An 18,423-nucleotide genomic window follows, 5' to 3' on the forward strand; every position below is an offset into this window, starting at 1 on the left:
ACAGAACTTGCCTCATGCTCAACATACTGCTATGATCAAATGTGAACAGATGGATTCAGGATTGCCACTCCGTAACATTGTTATGGGCCTGGATGCCCCAGTTTGACTTAATTACATTTAGCTCTCTGCCCAGCCGGCATGATGTTAAGAAAAGGATTCTATTCTGTAAGAGACAGATCCTCCTCTACTTCACATTTTCCCTTTTTGGGCCTTCAGTGTTTCCCCTCCAGTACCTCCTCCACATTGTGTGTACACACACTTTGAGACAAAGGCTTTTACAGTCTGGCCTTCAGGTTGCCCTTGGCATACTGCTTGGCTGTAGCTCCCAGCTACTCCAGATGTTTTGGACCATGATGGTAACAAAACTCATCGCTAGGTTATTATCAGTGATCCAGAAACGAGTCCTGAGTACCCAGAGAGGGTACATGGGGGCACCACAGGTAACGCAGAATTCCTTCTGCCAGAGGACAGCATCTGTAACTGCAAACTAGCAGGAGCAAACATGCTGGTGCATCAAGCTATGGGAACCTGATGCTTTTACCTGTTTCTCAGACTAGAACACATATTATTGTAATCTGTCTGGTCTTCCTTTCACCTGTGTTAACAAAGAAACAAGAGAATGACCTGAAGAACACCTAAAATCACTACCTGCCTCCCTGGCCACAGATTGGTATTACTGAGCCTCACTCCCACGTGCAGGTGTGCTCACACCTTTTACATTAGCAATGTGGCCAGCAGTGACAGCCACTCACATCTGCAGAGCTTCTAATGAGTATTAATAGCACCTGAGGGAGGAAGAGCCTCCTTTTCTCAAGGTTTTAGCTGTGTTCTTGGAGTTTCTGCCTTGTGTTAACTACAGTGTACCAGGTAGGGGCTTTTGTCTTGGTTAAAATGGAGTCTCATGTAGCTGTTTCTGCCCTGGTACTGAGATTCTTGGGAGCAGTATGCTAGCAGCATAGTAGCTCCATCTGCTACTATGCTGCTAGCATCTCCATCATTTCAGGTGGTGAGCATATTCTGCTGCTTTGTCTTTGGAAGTACTGGTTATGGTCTGGGGCTTGCAAAGAACTGTCTCCATTGCTGTTCCTTGAGAAAACAAACCCTACTTCTCACTGTGTTAACTTCTCTGGTGCTTGGAAGGCTTGTGGGTAGCGTGATTTGGGATTTGGATTAGCCTTTCTCTGGTAGGTAGCAGTCCTAATAATCTGCTGCAGTTACTTGTTATTTTGATTTGTTATTATTATCTTTGAGCCTTTTAACTTGTAAAACTGGTCACTTAATCTCAGTGCCAATGCACGTCTCCTGGGTAGTCTTGATTGTGAAGATACTAAGTCTTGAAAGCTTTGGTGAGATTTGCTGACTACTGTAAACAAAGTACCTGTTCTCTTTACCCTTCCCTTGCTCAGTGTTTGCAGCCTACTAATAAGACTGCTTTTGGGCAAGGAGATAGCATGTTGCTGACCAGCCCTCCTCAGCACCATCTCTCTAGGAGTTCAAGAGACTATGCACTCTTATGAGTCTTTCAGGGTAAATGAGATTTTTAACTTTATGTGAAGGGACTATCTTAGAGACAACTGATTAAATGTTGGAAGGACTTCTCTGATGCAGTGACGCTCTCTAGAGGATCAGTTCCTAAATCTTCTGAGGTTATGAGAACAGATATCTGCACTGTTTACTAGCAACAGTGTGCTAACAGAAAGCCTTTATTGTGGGCAGATTTTCCTTTCTGGAGTACATACTGGAGACAATGAATCTGACTAGTCAAGAATGCAGATATTATATGTAAACAAGGTGTAACTACTGAGCAGAAACACTGGCCTGCCACAGTGGTCTTGAAATGGTGCTATAGATAACCTGTATGAAATCCAAGGTTTGACTGTGCTGTTGTAGACAGCTCAGAAGAGAGAAGAAAGAAGCTCCTGTCTTCTCTCTCCCTGAGAGTATTGTACGTGGTCTTGTATAAAGTTACTTTGAAATAATCTGTTTCTAGAATTGGACCCCATTTGACAACTTGCAGGCTATTACCTCTGATAACTGCCAAATGATCAGTCTGCTTTGCTTTCCCTTTTTCTCTGTACCAATAACAATACTACTTGTGTTGCATGGGGAGGCAGGATTCCTTTTGCTGTCACCTACTCTTCTCACGCAGCCAGAGCTTGTCTTCCTTTTGCTCATATGAGAGGACTTCAGCAAGACTCACACAGTAATTGCAGCTCATGAAAAAGCAGTGCCCAGCTAGAATCACCCTGCATTCCTGTGCCCTTCAATCAGGAGCTGTTGCAGTAGCCCTTTGCAGCTAGAAGTAAGCAGGAAGGGTTGCTAGTATATGGGGAAAGGCTCCTACCCAGCTTCGTTTTCCATTTAAAAAAAAAAAAAAAAAAAAAAAAAAAAAGCATGGGGAATGTCCTTTCTCTCAGCACGTCACAATGATCTCAGAGCTGTACACCTGTTCTGCAGTGCAGGCAGGGATATGCAGAGACAAATGGTGCATATGCAGAGCTTTTACTGAAGTATTCTTTGGTTGCCCTGCATAAAAGATTTGGCAAGCAAATAGCTAGCTGGTGGTTACAGCCTGGAGGAGCAGCTCCTCTTTGGCAACACGAGGCACGCAAGCTAGTTCAGAGCGGCATGAAGGCTGTCACAGATCCGTGAGCTACCAGCAGTGGTGCCCCCTCCTGGCTGCTTCTGCTCTCCTTAAAGAAAAAGCCTTACCTGCAGCATGGACTTCTGTCCGTGGCAGTTAATTCTTCAGAGAACTTTAAGCGTGTCTGTGTTTTTTTCTTTCTTCCCTAGAAGGACACCTGCAGGACAAAGTGTTGTGTATGAGTTTAGTAAATCTAGACATCTCTCTGCAGTCCGATTAATAGGAAAAAATAATTTTATAGCTGAACAGTAAGAGCAGTGAATTGAAAGTGGAGTTGGGATATTCCAAGCCAGCAGGATTATGTCTTCTTTACACTTGGTGGGGTAAAACTACCACTCTTCCAAAATACATGTTTGTGATGCGTTTAGGAGTGTGAGTACCATAACAAGAGCTGGATGAGAGGCAAAACTCACAGTCCTGGAGCTGGTAGTACTTCGGTCTTGGGAAGAGTGAATGTCTGACACCTGTATGGTTAACAAGGTGGGGATATAATTACTAATGTCATTGAATTAAAGGTATTAAATCAAAGAGCTAAAGGAAGGTGGAAGACAAATTCTGCTGTCCCTTTTACAAAAGCAGCCTATCTTTTCAGTATCTTAGCCCAGCTGAGAGCTACTGAGCCTATTGTCAGTGGGCTACAGTCAGAATGTGACCAGCAGGGAACGTGCTTCTGCCGAGTGTGGATAACTCCCAATTCTGCTGCTGCCTACAACCTGGAACTAAATGATGGTTATGTAGGGTGTGGAGGGGAAAGCAGGGCTGCATTTCTGTGTAGTTGTGTAGTGTTTATTTTCATCTCATTACCTCTGTGTTGAGGGGTGAGGAGTGTTTTTTCCCAACAAAGGGAGGGATGGGATGAAGATTGTATTAACTGCAAGCTTGCAGTGAACGTGGATTTATAACCTCCTGTCTCTCACTTACGGAGCTTGCTTCTTTCCTAAGAAATCATGATGTAAGTCAGAAATGTGAAACAAGCCTGGCTTCTGGTAGAGCAGGAGGCAGCACTAAGCACCCTCATGTTTTGCTTGAGCACCAAGTTGCCTCCAGGAGGCTTGTAGGTTTGTTCTGAGTGCCTGTACTACACTTCCCTGTACAAAAGGATTCTTTACTGCATGACAGATTTCACCAATTCTCAGACTATGCTTGCTCCACCCTTTTCCTGAAGTATCCAAATATTCCCAGGAGTACTTTTTGTCAACCACAGTGACTTCTGTTCAGGCTTAGCCCATCTGTGATGTTCAGGTAACAGTACTATTACCTGTCCAGGATACACTGCTATACTAACCTCAGTGCTAATGAGATGATGGGAGAAGTAGGTAAGATAAAGCACTGTCCTTCCCTGCCTTTAGGAACTTTGTGCCCTACAGAACAGTGGAGAGTCCTGGGGGAGCACTAAAGGACAAAATCCAGAGCAGTGTCTGAAGAACTTCATGGAATGAGGCTTTCCATCAGCACATATGTATGTTTGTCCTTTTCTATATTAGTGTTACTAGCAAAATAAGCTATTTCTTGTCCTCGCAGGAGTCTTCATATTCCACTGGGATTACCTCGCAGCTCATGCCCTGAAATGGCAGAGATGCAGTCTCTGGGATTCTAGACTTGCAATGACCGACTCCCTTTAGCTGGGGAATAGCCTCAGTTCTCAGAGCACCAGAAATATGAAGTAAGTGGCTCATAAATTGAGTTTAGAGCAGCAAGCATATTGGTCTGCCCTGAAGTTAGTACGCTACAGCTGATGGTAGAACCAAATTAAATTTAATCGTTCTGTGAGTGTGGAGAAAATAAGATGTGTTCCTTTAAAACTTGAGGTTTAACTTGCTAAAACCTTGTGTCTGTTCTTTTTTTCCTATCTCAGTCATTAACTGAGATATGAGGTCTTGCTCAGGAACACTTTCCCAGCCTTCTAATCTATAACCTAGATTTATTCTTGGTTTATAGCCACTTGATCTCATAACAAAATTGCCCTTTAGCTTAAACAACTCTTCGCCCTCACTAGTGTTTTTGTTCCTGTTAATATTTGCAGATGACAAGAGAACCATTGTTTAGCTTTAATTCGACTGTTTTTCCTAGGCTGGCAAAGGAAGAGAGAAGAGAGTACAAGAACTCTGTAGAAGAGAGTTCATGGTGTGCATCAGCTTAAGAAGAGATAAAAATACTGGTAAAAATGCAAAGACTGACTTTACCCACATCTTAGCAACAATTTGCGAAGTTGACCTGGTGTTTGGCACTAACACTTGACCTAGCACTTCAGTATGGAAAAGCAGTAAGGAATATCCATCTGATCATGGTGCTGATGAGCCTTCTCAGCAGCATGCATTGTCCATTTTTCTCTGCGATTCTGTCTTGGTCTTAGTCCTTGCAGTTGCTGCTGTTCTGCTGAGATTTATGAAAGAGGTTTGATGAGCCATAAGGGAATTACAAAGGATTTAAGATGAAGCTTCTGGAATTGAATGTTCCTTCTGTCATTCAGTGGTTGTAGGAACAATAGGGGTATGCATTCCTCCATTCCTGGTGAGATAGCAATGACCACCTAAAAGTAGGGAGCCTGCAGGTTATCTTTCTGCCTATCTGATGGGACTAGAGCAATCTGCCCAGCCTGCTGACAGGCTTCAGCTGGCAACTTTTACTTAAGGATGTGCTATCTCATTTATCTAGCTGAGTTTTTCATGCCTTATTGTGTTGCCAGGATCACAAGAAATAGCTGCTGTGTCACTGAAGATTTACTGTACATAGCTGTTCTGCAGGGACACTAAAATGGCGAACTGGAAATAACTTTTCTTTCCTACAATAGACTCTATCATTCAACAGTGTAGTAACCAGCAGTCCTTTGCTTGACTAACCTCCAAACACTTATTTCATAATCTATTCCCATGTTAGACTCTGTGCAACACAAAGGAAGTAAAAGGTGGTGAGCTCTGGCTAAATACTCAAGTTCTAGCCTGTCTTAAACAACTCTACAACAACAAGCATGCCTCGATTGCTTTTCCAACACTGGGCAAACTGTACAGACTTGCTTGTTTCTTGTGAATGTGACTGAGAGTGTAACTGCACTAACTTAAATCATTCAGCTGAAAGTCTAGACACAAACAGAAGGCATCTATTTCAGAAGACTCAAGCTTTTCAACATGCTGCACAGCCTATAAGAAAAGGATGAACTATATTATATATCTGCTATAACTTGGCATTACTTTCTCTCACAATCTATTTCCTCATGTTGCAGTGAGCTAAGGAGAGTTATTTTTTTTCTAACCCCTGATACATAATAGGTCTTATCAACTGAACATAAATTTTAAGCAACCTCAGAACAGCTTAATAATTACACTCACTGTATGAAACTTTCTAGCACTCAGAAAACTTCACAATATAGATTAATAAAAATGGTAAGCCATGCGCTCTTGAATGAGGGTGCATAACTACAGACCACAACCAAAGCTTCTGCTCCTTACTCTTTAAACAAGGCATTTCATATTGAGGCAGGCGAGAGCAAAACTTTTCTCTAGTTTATGAACAGACAACAAGCTGTCAGGGTAGATGCCACTCAGAAAGTGAGCTCAGCGAGTGAGGTTTTATTTTCTTTAACTGAATTGGAAGTATTGCCTGCTCAAGCTATACTCAATGTTTACATCCTTGTGAAAAGGATTATTCATGTGCACCATGGAAATGGTGCTCTCGGAGCATGGAACTAGGCCTATGTTCTCATAGCTTGTGTGTAGGCACAGTTCTGGTGGCTGCAGGCTTTCCTAAAGGTTTGTCTAAAGAGAAATCATATTAGAAGGTACTGGTGTAAGAGTGAATATAAAGTTAATTTCTCTTGCAACACTTATTCTTTGAGGCCAAGACTTGTAATATTGTAGCACAAAATATACTTTGAGACAAGACAATGCAAGCAGCAAGTGTGAAGGCCACCTTAATTTGAATTGTTTGCATAGAAAGGCATAAGTAATTTTCCAGTTTTCTAAATAATGGATTATGCTTTACTGATTGCTTGATTATGACTCAATTAGTAAAAACATTTTTCTGAAAAATTGTAGTACTGGTGTTTTCCAGCATAAAATCATTTCAGAAATCTGATTAGTAAGGGGAAAACAGTCATTCTAGTTCTGCTGATGTTTGACCAGAAGCTTACCAAATTAGACAATTGGACTACTGTTACTGATGGATTTCCAGTACTAAGTGGCTATTTATCATCTTGCCCTCAGCACTAAGTGCTACTGAGTGGACACTCTTACAGCTGAAACCCAAGGCAGGCCTGCAAGCACTGAAGAGAAAGAAGTCACCCCTACAGTTCTTCAGTTTTTCTGTATGCTGACAAAAAGGCATCTGATTTAGGCGTGTTATTTTCCAGGTATTTAAATGGATGATGGTCATTGACTTTTAGTTATGTATGGCACCTAGTTAGACAGGAATGGTTAAGAAAACAACACTAGGACCTGGATTTGAACTTGTCATCCTCTTCTTTCATCCTGTCTCTTGCTCTTTACAGCTGGTGGGAGGGAGGACCCAGATGCTGTTTACACAAAGATCCGTTAAAACACTCAAAATTGAAGAACTGCAGTCTTTTAGTTGTCATGTGTGGGACCTTCCTCATCTAAGGCAGCTTCAGAGGATGGGGAAAAGCCTGTCACATGCCTCTGAACTGGCTAAAATTCACTTGTATACAAGTAAATTTCTGTCACTGTAAGTGAGGTCCTTGGAGGCTGTCCTTCCTTGGGTGTCTGCTGGGTGACTATCTTTCCATCAACTCTGATATTTAAATGAGCATTTAGCTTTCTGCTGATCTTACCTTAGCTCAGAGCTGATGCACAGGCCTTGTTATCCCAGCAGGGCAGTCCTGCAGGATACGAACACTTGGAGTCAACCTGCTGGGGTTAGTGGGGACTATAACAGGCACGCATCCATGGTGTGCTGCTGTGCCAGAGCAGTGGGGAGAAGCAAAATAGTACCGAATTCAAGATTATTATTTTCACTTAACTATAGCATACCGCTTACAGGTACCTCAGTTCGGTCACGGCCCACTCCTGGGGTGGGGGAGCTGGTTGAAGGGAGCCCGGCCACCCTCAGGGGCAGCCGCCTGAGGAGAAGCGAAATGGCGGCGGCCGCTGGGGCCGGGCGCTCCCCTCAGGAAAGGGCGCGAAGGCGGCGGCGCCGCGGGGCTCTCCTCAGAGGAGGCTGCCGAGATGGCGGAGCCCCAAACTTTCTCGCCGAGCCCTGCTCCTGCCCCGAAAATAAGCGGCCGGTTTTGGGTACTGGATGGCAGAGAGGGGCGGTGCGGGCTGGGGGCGCTTCAGGGCAGAGCGGGAGCCTGCCTGCGGCGCTGGGGGTCGGGAAACCGCGGGTGTGCTCCGGGGGGCTGCCAGGGCTGCCCTGGAGAGACAGAAAAAGGCACAGCCAAGTTCAAAATACGGTAAAATCACTTCAGCTTCAGGCGGCAGCACGCTTTTGCCTTCGTCCCTTCAGGACAAAAGAAATAGAGTTGATGCGTGACTGCAATACCTCATGAAGTTGCCACTCTTTCCTCTTTTAGTAGGTATAATTTCAGGTACAGCTGCTCACTGCAACTCCAGCTGTCTTGTGAGGTGCCATGCAGCTTGCCGTGGGCCCACCTGTGTGTTTGTTTCATCAAGCGTTTTCCTCAAAACTGCACCATGCTGCTGTGGTGGCCAAACCCTTCAGAAAGATTAAGGTGATGGCTTGAGCTCTGAACAAATATCTCGCCCCAAACTAGGGCCTCAGGTATATTTGTGTGCACAAAAGTGGTGAGCGCATAGTACTGGAATCCAGGCTCCAAACTATAGCCCGGAGTGAGGGCCTACTGTTGGATTTGGTCACAAATTAGCCCTGGCTCAACTGCCCATCAAATTTAGCTGGATAACTCTGTGACTGTATAAAACTTTATTTGTATTTTTTAGGACTACTTCAATTATTTTCTGTTGCAATGAGCCAAGAGACATTTTTTGAGACAGACTGAGTAGCTTTTTTTTTTTTTTTTTTTTCTTATCCAACTCCTACCCACAGAAAAAGCCCCTTGTTTCTTTCTAATTAGCAAGTTATATATAGATGAGGTTACCTTTAATAGATGAGGAACTGGGATTAGGACCTGGGCTAAGAAACTGATCTGTTGCACTTGGAATTCATCTCCTGTTGTTTACAAGTGGCTACAGCCCAAATATCGCAGGGCAGTCTGTGCGGTCCTTGTCCCTTTGAAGCTTCTCCAAAGGGCAGGAACCAAGAGGCTTCTGTTCTGGATTGTGAAATCTGCAGTGGGAATTCATCCTTTTGCTGCTTTTTGAAGAATGAGAAAAAGAGCTTTGTTCTGATCTACTTAATAGGCAAAGATTAGTAAAACAGCTATCTTGGCCTAGTAATCCTCATGCATGAGCAAATCTCCCTGACGGCCTTGTCCCCAGTCTGATCTCTGAGGAAGCGCACAGCATTAATGGCAGCGGTCTGTATCTTTGCTCTAGATGTATAATTATAAAAGTTCAGTGAAAACGTAAATGTTTTCTGGTGAACTCACCTAATTTCATGCTGGAGAACGATTGTAACAAAATCTATGTAATAAGACTTTTATGACAGCGTGCTGCTATATGAATCAGTCTACTGGCTGACAAATGTCATGTTGATTTTATATTCCTTTTAAGTAATCTTTTCTCAAAACATAGCTGAAGCTTAGTTATGGGAGTCCTTTGTAGCAGATTAGCCTCTTTGCTTGGAGATGCCTATGCTCAAGAAGTGACCTAATCTGCTGTTCTTGTATGTTCGGATATCAAAAGGAAGTAGCATATAGGTTCTTTCACTGTTTGGCTTTATATAATCCTCAACACTTCTTTGTAGTAATAAAGGCCTTTCTATTTCTGTGTGGCATATAGTACACCTTTCGGCAATGCTGTATCTACTGCAGAACATTCAAAACCTGTTGTGTATGTAATATATTAATCTTCTGTACTAAATGATGCAGTGGAGGGATCAGTGCATCTGAGCTGCTGCTCTTGCAGGTGGTATTGTACAAGAAAGCTTGCTGACAGCTCTTCAGACTTGCTCATGAGTTCCGGAAGTTTTTTTTAACCTGTTTTACTTAAGTTCTCGTCATTTAGAAAATATCATATTCTTTGGGGAGTTAGTGTTAATTGATGGTGTACTATCTGCTGAAGTTTTCTAAGTCCATCTGATTGAAGGTGGAACAAGGAAACTTAAAAAGGTGGGACACTGTGGTTATATAGCATTCCTAGTGGGCTGGTACTGCTTCTCCCCATTCATTTGAATTCATATAATGAGAACATTAACATTCTACGTAATTATGGTCAAAAGTTAAAAGTTACAATTGCAGAGTTGTATTGTTTCAATTTTTGTGATTACATGGGAAATGTTGAACTTGCCTTTTTATGTAAGATGCTGTTTGCTAAAAATGACTTCTAAAGAGTTTTTAACTTTTTTTTTTTTTAGCTTTACTGCTGAGACCATGATAGAATTACCCCTGTTCCACGTTGTTCAAGCCTATGACCTGATGGAATCAGAACGTCTTAAAATGATCACGTCATCAAGGTAAGCTGAAAACATATACTTGGGGGGGTGTCATGCATGGAGGGATGGCAACACATGACACACCTGCAGCTGAGACTGCAGAAACAGTTTTAAGGGTGGCATAGTTCTCATGTATTTTTTTCTGAAAAGCTACATGCACCATATTGTTGGGAGAATGCCATTTGTTTTTGGATATACTTTTGGTCATGTTAAGTCGATGTTCATCATAGAATGGTTTATATGCTTTTAATGTAAGAAAGTACTGTTTTTGTTGCTCTGAGAATTGGTTGTATGGTAAGTAATTACTAAGTATGGAGACAGATTGCAACTGCCAAGCTGGTAACATGGTTTGAAACTAACCTGCTATGTCTTCCTAAATGGTCAGAAGGTACTTTGTCTTTGACTTTCTTTTCAAGAATGGCAATGTGTTGGTCAAGCATAGTGTTGACTCCTGCCTCACATCACATAAGGATTTTATTAGAAAAGTAGTAACTGTTACTAAGACTTTAACTTTCAAAATTTGGCATTTCATTATTTACTTTTCTGCTTGTTTCTCCAAAAGCTGTTTTTCTCCACTAACAGTATTAACCTTGGCTGTCAGTACTTTCCAAACTATAAGCTTACCTCAGGAGCTCTGTGTATAACAACTCTTCTGTCCGGTTTGTTTTATAAGCTAAGTTGTTTGCTGCTCCCTTCAATTTTGAAATATTTAGCAACACCTTTTCATGGATATGCCTTCAGTACAAAAACCAGTGGAGAGCAATATGTGAAAGAAATGGATGAAAGTGATTAGGAGATGAAACAGACTTTATGGTTGGACGTATGTGCTGTTTTACTAGAACTTGCTTAGAAAATGTGGGTATAGAACACAGTATTGATCTGTGAGTCATGCAGCAGGGCTAAGCAGTCTAGTAGAGAAAGCCCTGTGCTGGGTATTAGGCTAGAGGATTGGATTTCTGATCCTTCTACCAGAGTTGTGCTGTGGGTCCTGGAGGTCTGCGCTTAAACTTCTATTCTTTCCATATGGCTGGAGGTGTTTTCATTACTGTTGTGAACCAATATCTTCTGTGCAAGCTTTCATTCAAATTAATCTGCCTCTTGGCTCTCCTGCTCCACACAAGGTAACTGGAGAAGCCATCAAGTATGCTAAGCTGACGATGACAAGTGCTGGGAAGTCAAAGCAAAATATTTTCTTTGAAATAAGCTTTTCTCTAGCTGGAAGTGGGAAGTTTCCTAGAATGTTCATTTGCAACCTTCAGTTGTTGACATACAAAAGCTGAACTACCTGGCTACAAGAAGAGTCTTGTGTCATGTTAGTTCTTCTGCAGCCTTCTAAAAAGGAAGTTACTGACATCACATGTAGAAGAAGGAAAAATGTAATGTACCTGGTTAAGTAATGCTTGTTTGGTGGCATGTTTTGGAAGTGGAATGACCTAGAAACGCATTGGCAGGTGGGTACTTCAATTGCAGTATTTTCCTGAAGAGATACCTAAAGAATAGGTGTGGCTTGAATGGACCCTCACTAGATGCAAGAAAGGAGAATACCATAACCTATTCTAACTTGAGAAGAAACTCTAGCAAGGCAGCCGGTAGCAGTTCCAACCAAAGTAAAATCAGAAAAACAGCAGCAGAAGACTGACCAATTTAAAGAAGTCAACATTTCTGATGCATTAAAAAGTTTCGAGGAAGACCTTTACCCCCAAATAGTCCCAAACTTAATTAAAACGCAGTTTTCTACCAAAAGCTCTGTCAGGGAACTAATTAGGGTTCCAAAAGATGCATACCCTCAAAGATGCATATGTAGTGCTTCTCAAATAGACATAAGTGTAAGCAGACCGGAGTTATAATGTTGTTGTAGTTGGGAATGTTTTGAATCCCTATAAGAGCTTGAGTTACTCATGTACTATATAGACTGGAAGAAATAAAATGGAAATAAATTGAGGCTCCGTTTCCGAAGACTGCAGAGACAATTTTAAAATATGTTTCCACATTATCTAGCACTATTTTTTTATTTTTATTTTTTACCGTGGACATGGATTCAAATTTCTGCATTTCTAGATTTGCAACAAGGAAACGAGTCTGTAAGATGAGTGCCCTACTGCTGGGTAGTAGCTGCTGAGTTAGGTTTGGCTTCTTTAATTGTGCTGTTTTATAAAATTTACTTTGAAAGTTTTCATTTTGTGTTTGAATGCAGGAAAAAAATTGCAGAAACCACAATGCTTTTTGGTTTGTGGAATTCTTGTTTTCTGGCCAGACCTCACTAAACAGACATTAAAAGCTTTTAAAATACTCTTTTTCCTTTTTAACTATGTTCATTCCAGTGTTCAGTTTCTCTTCTAGACCGCATCCAGGCTTGGAGATCCATAGCTGTGACAATAAAAGAGGTTATTTTTCTTTTTTGTTCTCTTCCCACAACCACTGCCCCAGATGTTAGCTCGTGAAAATGCCTGCTCTCCTGAGGTTTTAAGTTGTTCAGAAAGCAGCCAAAAGTTCAAGCTTGTGTTAAGTCAGGTTCGGAACTTTGATGCTCACCTCTACAAATTAGAAAGTGAAGTGAATTTACCATGGCAAGTTGTTTTTCCTCCATTTTTTTTTTATTTTAATACTATTGGAGAATGTTGGAAGCCATCAAATCTTATTCCCTGTTACATAATGTGCTATTTACCAGTTTTGCTGTATACTGGACATTAGATTCATACTTTTTCAGCTTCAGTGAAAAAGTAGATAATACAGAAAACATGATTTTCCTCTCTTCAAATGACACGGAGATATTTCATTTGCTAAGATAAGTGTTGCATTGCCTCAAAATGTACTTATGAAGGTATCTTGGTAGAGGATCTTGTGAAACTTCATAATGTCATGTAGGTATCTTACTGTCAGAAGCTGCAGATGTCTTCTTTTTTAAAGAACAGCTACTTCAAAATAAATTTGAAATGGTTGGAGTTGGGCTCCATGATTCTTGTGGGTCCCTTCCACTTCTGGATTTTCTACGATTCTCTAACGGTGCTTTCTTTGTCTAGAGAAAATGGATGTTTATTTCAGGTCATTGTGTTGGGACAAAGGAAATGAGCCACTTTAGTACAGTCTCATGGTGGTGTTTCATTTTATCTTGGTGTTCCATTGCTCAAAACCAAACCGATCTCTTTAATGCACTCACTTATTGTTAATGTAACTTTGTTTACATACAAGAAAAAGAATGAAATTAGGGAACATATTAGATGCTGCAGTTGAAAATAATGAGATTCCTCCTAAATCCTCTAGGCAGGAAACATCAATACAGGGATTAGGAGGTTGGACACTGCTGAAAAGCAAAGTTAGAATTCTTTATGGACACTCTGGTTTGGAGAGATATGCAGGACCAGAGCTGGCATATTTAAAAACAAACCCACTTCTTTCTCATCTGTTGGTGGCAATCTAGAGACTTTCTCTTCCCCTCAACTGTTTGCAGCTGAGTGTAAGTAAGGCAGTGGTGGGTTAGTTTTGATGAAATAAAATGCCTTAAAGAACAAGGTGCAACTGTGATGCAGAACCATTAATTGTGCTCCAGGATCTTAAGAAACGAGACTTCATCAGGCTTAGTTCCTTTGCTGAAGATATTTCTTGCTGGTTTATGATTGAGTTAATTAGTATTCTGTTCAGGAAAAATGAACCAGCCCAAAGTGAAAGCGTTAAGGCTGTGATAGCAGCTATCATCATTCGTGGATGAATGCTTTTGGCTTGCACTTGAGAAGTGAGTGGTGTCTGGGGCTGGAGCTGGCTCCCTCATTTGGCTGGCGTGTTGGTACCTCTCCTTGTCACTCCTCAGCAAGAGTCGGGTAAGCTGTCCTCTGTGCAGTGTTGTTGGACTGAAGGTTGAGCAAAGAGGTGAGGCAGAAAGGACAGTTAGACAAAAATGTAGAGCAAAATCAGGTGGGTGGGAGAAAAGGACAGAGTGGGACTGTTAACTAGCTGTATAGCCCAGTGTTAATTTTTGTAATTGCAGGGGTGATGGTGAGGCTCCAGGCTTAGTTCTAGAAGAACCTCTTTGGAGGGAATTTCTGCAAGTGATGGATTGGAAACTTTCATTTGGTACCCCCACGTTCTGTTTCACAGTGCACAGGTTGTAGTCCTTGAGTTGTCAGTGGGCCCTTCTGCTTAGCCAATGCTGGTGTTAGTGTCTTTTAATATTTACTGTTGATATCTTTAATGGTATTGCAATAAAAACCTTTCACGCTTTGAATAATCAAGCTCAGAGTCAACCTCTACATGCCATTTGTTATGGCAGAACAATCCCTGATAAGCTCACCTCGAAGATGAAGTTATATGGCTTCACAAATGAGCTGTGAGCTATCAAAAGCTTACATGAAGTAGTTTGTGTTATGCTGTGTTATCCTTGGTGCTTTAAAGTTATTTCCAGAGCGACCAGATTAATCAGAAGTATCACAGAAGTATCTTATGTTGGCTTGGACTGATTTTTTTCCACAAATTCCTGTTCTGTTGATGTGGTAACTCAAATAGTTTAGGAAACTAGCTTATGAAATGTTGCTGTGCCCCCACCCCCAGCATGCTGCGAGTTCTCACCACTGCCTTCATTTTCCATTGAGGATATTTTTCTGGGAACACTCTTGAAGCCAGATCACTAACGTGATCAGGGTTAAACAAAAATGAAATCTTTGGAGGGCTGCAATTTGTGGAGGATGCGTGAGACAATGACCTGCAAGCCTGCTTTACAGAAATAACAAATCCTGGAATGTGGCCTAGATTCCCCACTGTGCTCTGAAGGAGATGCTTACAATATTGTGTTTTTTCGTTTCTTCTAAGGCACTGAGTAAGATTGTCCTTATTCTGGCTGCAACTACAGTAAGAAGGCATGGCTACAAGCCTCAAAGGGTTTAACCCCTCAAATGGTTTAAATGAGAGGCTTAATTCTCAATTAATTTGTGGAACTCAATGAAATAAGGTGTAGAAGTTGGTTTTGTTTAGAGCTAAAGGCTTATCTGAATTGTAATATGCTCAGGGATGCTAAATTAGGTGGATACAAGAAGACAGAAGTCTTGCAGCAGAAAGAATTGAGTCGATGATATAGGTTGGTGGGAAGGAACAAATCCCACAACTGCCCATATTTTCCTGTGACTTGCCATTGGTTAGGTTGCTGGGGTATCTTGAATTACATGTGCTGGCTGTTCTGCTACACTGAGATTTTTCACAGTAATAGCTTTCCTCTTCAGTATCTGCCGTTTGATGTTACTACGCAGCAGTTTCAGAATCACAGAATTTTCTAGGTTGGAAGAGACCTCAAGGTCATCGAGTCCAACCTCTGACCTAACGCTAGCAGTCCCCACTAAACCATTTCCCTAAGCTCTACATCTAAACGTCTTTTGAAGACTTCCAGGGACGGTGACTCCACCACTTCCCTGGGCAGCCTGTTCCAGTGCCTCACAACCCTTTCAGTGAAGAAGTTCTTCCTAACATCTAACCTAAAACTCCCCTGGCTCAACTTAAGCCCATTCCCCCTCGTCCTGTCACCAGGCACGTGGGAGAACAGGCCAACCCCCACCTCGCTACAGCCTCCCTTGAGGTACCTAAAAAGAGCAATAAGGTCGCCCCTGAGCCTCCTCTTCTCCAGGCTGAACAAGCCCAGCTCCCTCAGCCGCTCCTCGTAGGACTTGTTCTCCAGGCCCCTCACCAGCTTCGTCGCCCTTCTCTGCACCCGCTCAAGCACCTCGATGTCCTTCTTGTAGCAAGGGGCCCAAAACTGAACACAGTACTCGAGGTGCGGCCTCACCAGAGCTGAGTACAGGGGGACGATCACCTCCCTAGCCCTGCTGGTCACACTGTTTCTGATACAAGCCAGGATGCCATTGGCCTTCTTGGCCACCTGAGCACACTGCTGGCTCATATTCAGCCGACTATCCACCATCACTCCCAGGTCCTTCTCTGCCTGGCAGCTCTCCAACCATTCCTCTCCCAGCCTGTAGCTCTGCTTGGGGTTATTGCGCCCCAGGTGCAGGACCCGGCACTTGGCCTTGTTGAACTTCATGCAGTTGACCTCAGCCCATCGGTGCAGCCTATCCAGATCCTCCTGCAGAGCTTTCTTGTTTTGTTACACCACTCACTGTGCTGGTCACCATTTCAATTGGAAGATATTTTCATTGATCAATGTGGGCACCTCTCACTTTCTCCACTCTTTCTCTCTGTATGTGGTATCGATAATTCCAGTGTTCCAATATAATTCCAGTAATTCCAATATAATTCTAATATTGTTTGTGATCTGCTACAGAGTTGGTAGCTCTTTGAAACATCTCCCAAACTTTAAATGCCCTTCTAACATATTAAATATTCATCTGAAATTCACATTTAGACTTACAGAGATGACAGTAACTTAGAAATGACATTACTGAAAGCAATAATTTGGGCAATTATTTACTCTCAACAGGGATATATTTTACTACTAAAAAATTTCAAATATTTGCTTCAAATGGTTGATGAATACTGGCTGCAGACTGAAGCATAGCTGCTATGGAAAATTCCAGGAAAAGGTGTAAAATGATGAGTGAAAAATGTCAAGGGTAATATTTGTTTAATGTGATTTCATTCATACGTTTATATCCAAAAATGTCTCTCTAGGTCATCTGAGAGTTGTGCTGTTGAGTCATGTTAGTCCTTTTCTTTTTCACATTTACTCCATTTTGTTTGTACTTCCCAAATCTATTTTATTTTTCTCATTTTCTTTTACCCTGCTGGTTTGTTCTTTCTTGGCTTTATTTTTAATTAGTTAAACATAAGTGGCCTTTGACATAGCAAAGATTATGAAAACAGTGGGACATTGGTTACTGCTTTGAAAAAGTAAGGCAAATATTTTTGTGTGTTTGTTCTCCTTTGTCTATTACCTCTCTCCTGGGGTTGTATTGTCAGTGAGTGAAGTAAAGCAGCCACTTGAAGGGGAGAAAGGGAATTTTCTTTAGAGGCTTTCTTAGTTTTCTGCGTATAATGGCTAGAGGTTCTAATAAATCTTAGCTCATTGCACTGTGCAAAGCTACAAATGCACAACAAGAGTCTCTGAAGTTTACAGCATGAAGCGTTATGACAGACCAGACCTGGCAGTGAGATGAAACACTTGAATTTTAAGCATGCATATCAACAACCAGAGATTTGGAGCCAGTATCTGATCATGTTTAAGGCTGCTTGAAAACTTGCTCTCTTATAATGCTGTCTAAATGGTAGCTAACCTTCTGGAAACCTCATCTTTTATCACCTTTCTACGGTCATGGAGTAGATGGTTGACAGGAGGCCAGAGCCTGTTTCCTAGCTTTGGTGCCAGCCCAGCCCTGCAGACTAGCTAATATACTCTTCCACTCACTTAAAACCTTGTCATGTGCATTACCAAAGGTGGTCAGACTGTGCTTGCTTGGTCTCGCTCGAGGTTTGTGTTGGATTTCATTTGAGACCAGAGGTAGAGGTGGTTTAATGACTGATTCTGTAGCCAATAGGTAATACAGATTCCTGAGAAACAAAGGCATGAGTACTGTTCACTTGCTTGACTTAATCCAAAAGTTTTTACTGAGATTCTGATAGTTAAGCAAAACTTAAGTTTTGTTGGAAGAACCATGCAAAAATAATCAAGAATCCTGTGTGTCTGCATGCTATGTGTAATGGAACTGGTTAACATCAGAGCGGTTTGAGGGCATTTCCAAACAGATCTGTCAAAGGATGGAAGATCTATACTTGTGTTGCCTTCCCACAGAGTGCTGCTTGGGAATTGCTCATTGTCACTTGTTGCAGGTGACAAGTATTAAGTGCCTTGTGACATGCCTAAAGGGATCTTTTGAATTCTGTTTCCTGAAACCTACAGGTCTGTTTCAGGGCGCCTTAAAGGACTAGTTCTCCTTTTCCCCAGCTGCAGGTCCCCTCAGGTGCTTAACTAAATGTATGACAAGCTCTTCTAACCCTTAAGAAAAAAACTTTAGAGCTTTAATGCAGCTGGCTGTCACTGGGTGCTCTGTGGGGCTGCACATCCATGGCAAAGGCACTTCTGAACTCCCAACCATTTGTTACTGAGCCTTCACTTGAGACCCAAGAGCTGTTGAGATGAACCCCTCTGAGAATGCTTTGAGGGCAAGTTTTTATTGTATTCTCCTCTATCTACCTCCCTTCACATATGAAAGTGGTTTGGGGATTGTTTTTATTTTTAGGATAAGCAAATATCCTTATTTTTGGCTAATATTATAGATAGCTTAAGCAGTCTTCTCCTTGGAGGCCTGTGCGTGTCCATTCCATGG

General features: G+C 42.0%; 1 long non-coding RNA gene across 9 annotated transcripts in view; it reads left to right on the forward strand.

The window, feature by feature from the left end:
- Nucleotides 1-754: 754 nt before the first annotated feature.
- LOC311443265 overlaps nt 755-18,423 on the forward strand; it is a 328,368-nt gene continuing 310,699 nt past the window's right edge. For 4 of the 9 annotated variants that reach the window (XR_014697157.1, XR_014697158.1, XR_014697160.1 and 1 more), the window contains exons 1-4: nt 755-867; nt 4,166-4,307; nt 4,715-4,802; nt 10,088-10,186. This is a non-coding gene — a long non-coding RNA (uncharacterized lncRNA). Of the gene's footprint in view, nt 868-1,003; nt 1,185-3,993; nt 4,104-4,165; nt 4,308-4,714; nt 4,803-6,843; nt 6,990-10,087; nt 10,187-18,423 lie in introns of those variants that run through there. The other 5 variants (XR_014697156.1, XR_014697159.1, XR_014697162.1 and 2 more) reach the window with 3 other exon arrangements.

The sequence above is a fragment of the Aythya ferina genome, assembly GCF_964211825.1.
Source record: "Aythya ferina genome assembly, chromosome: 12".
Lineage (NCBI taxonomy): Eukaryota > Metazoa > Chordata > Aves > Anseriformes > Anatidae > Aythya > Aythya ferina.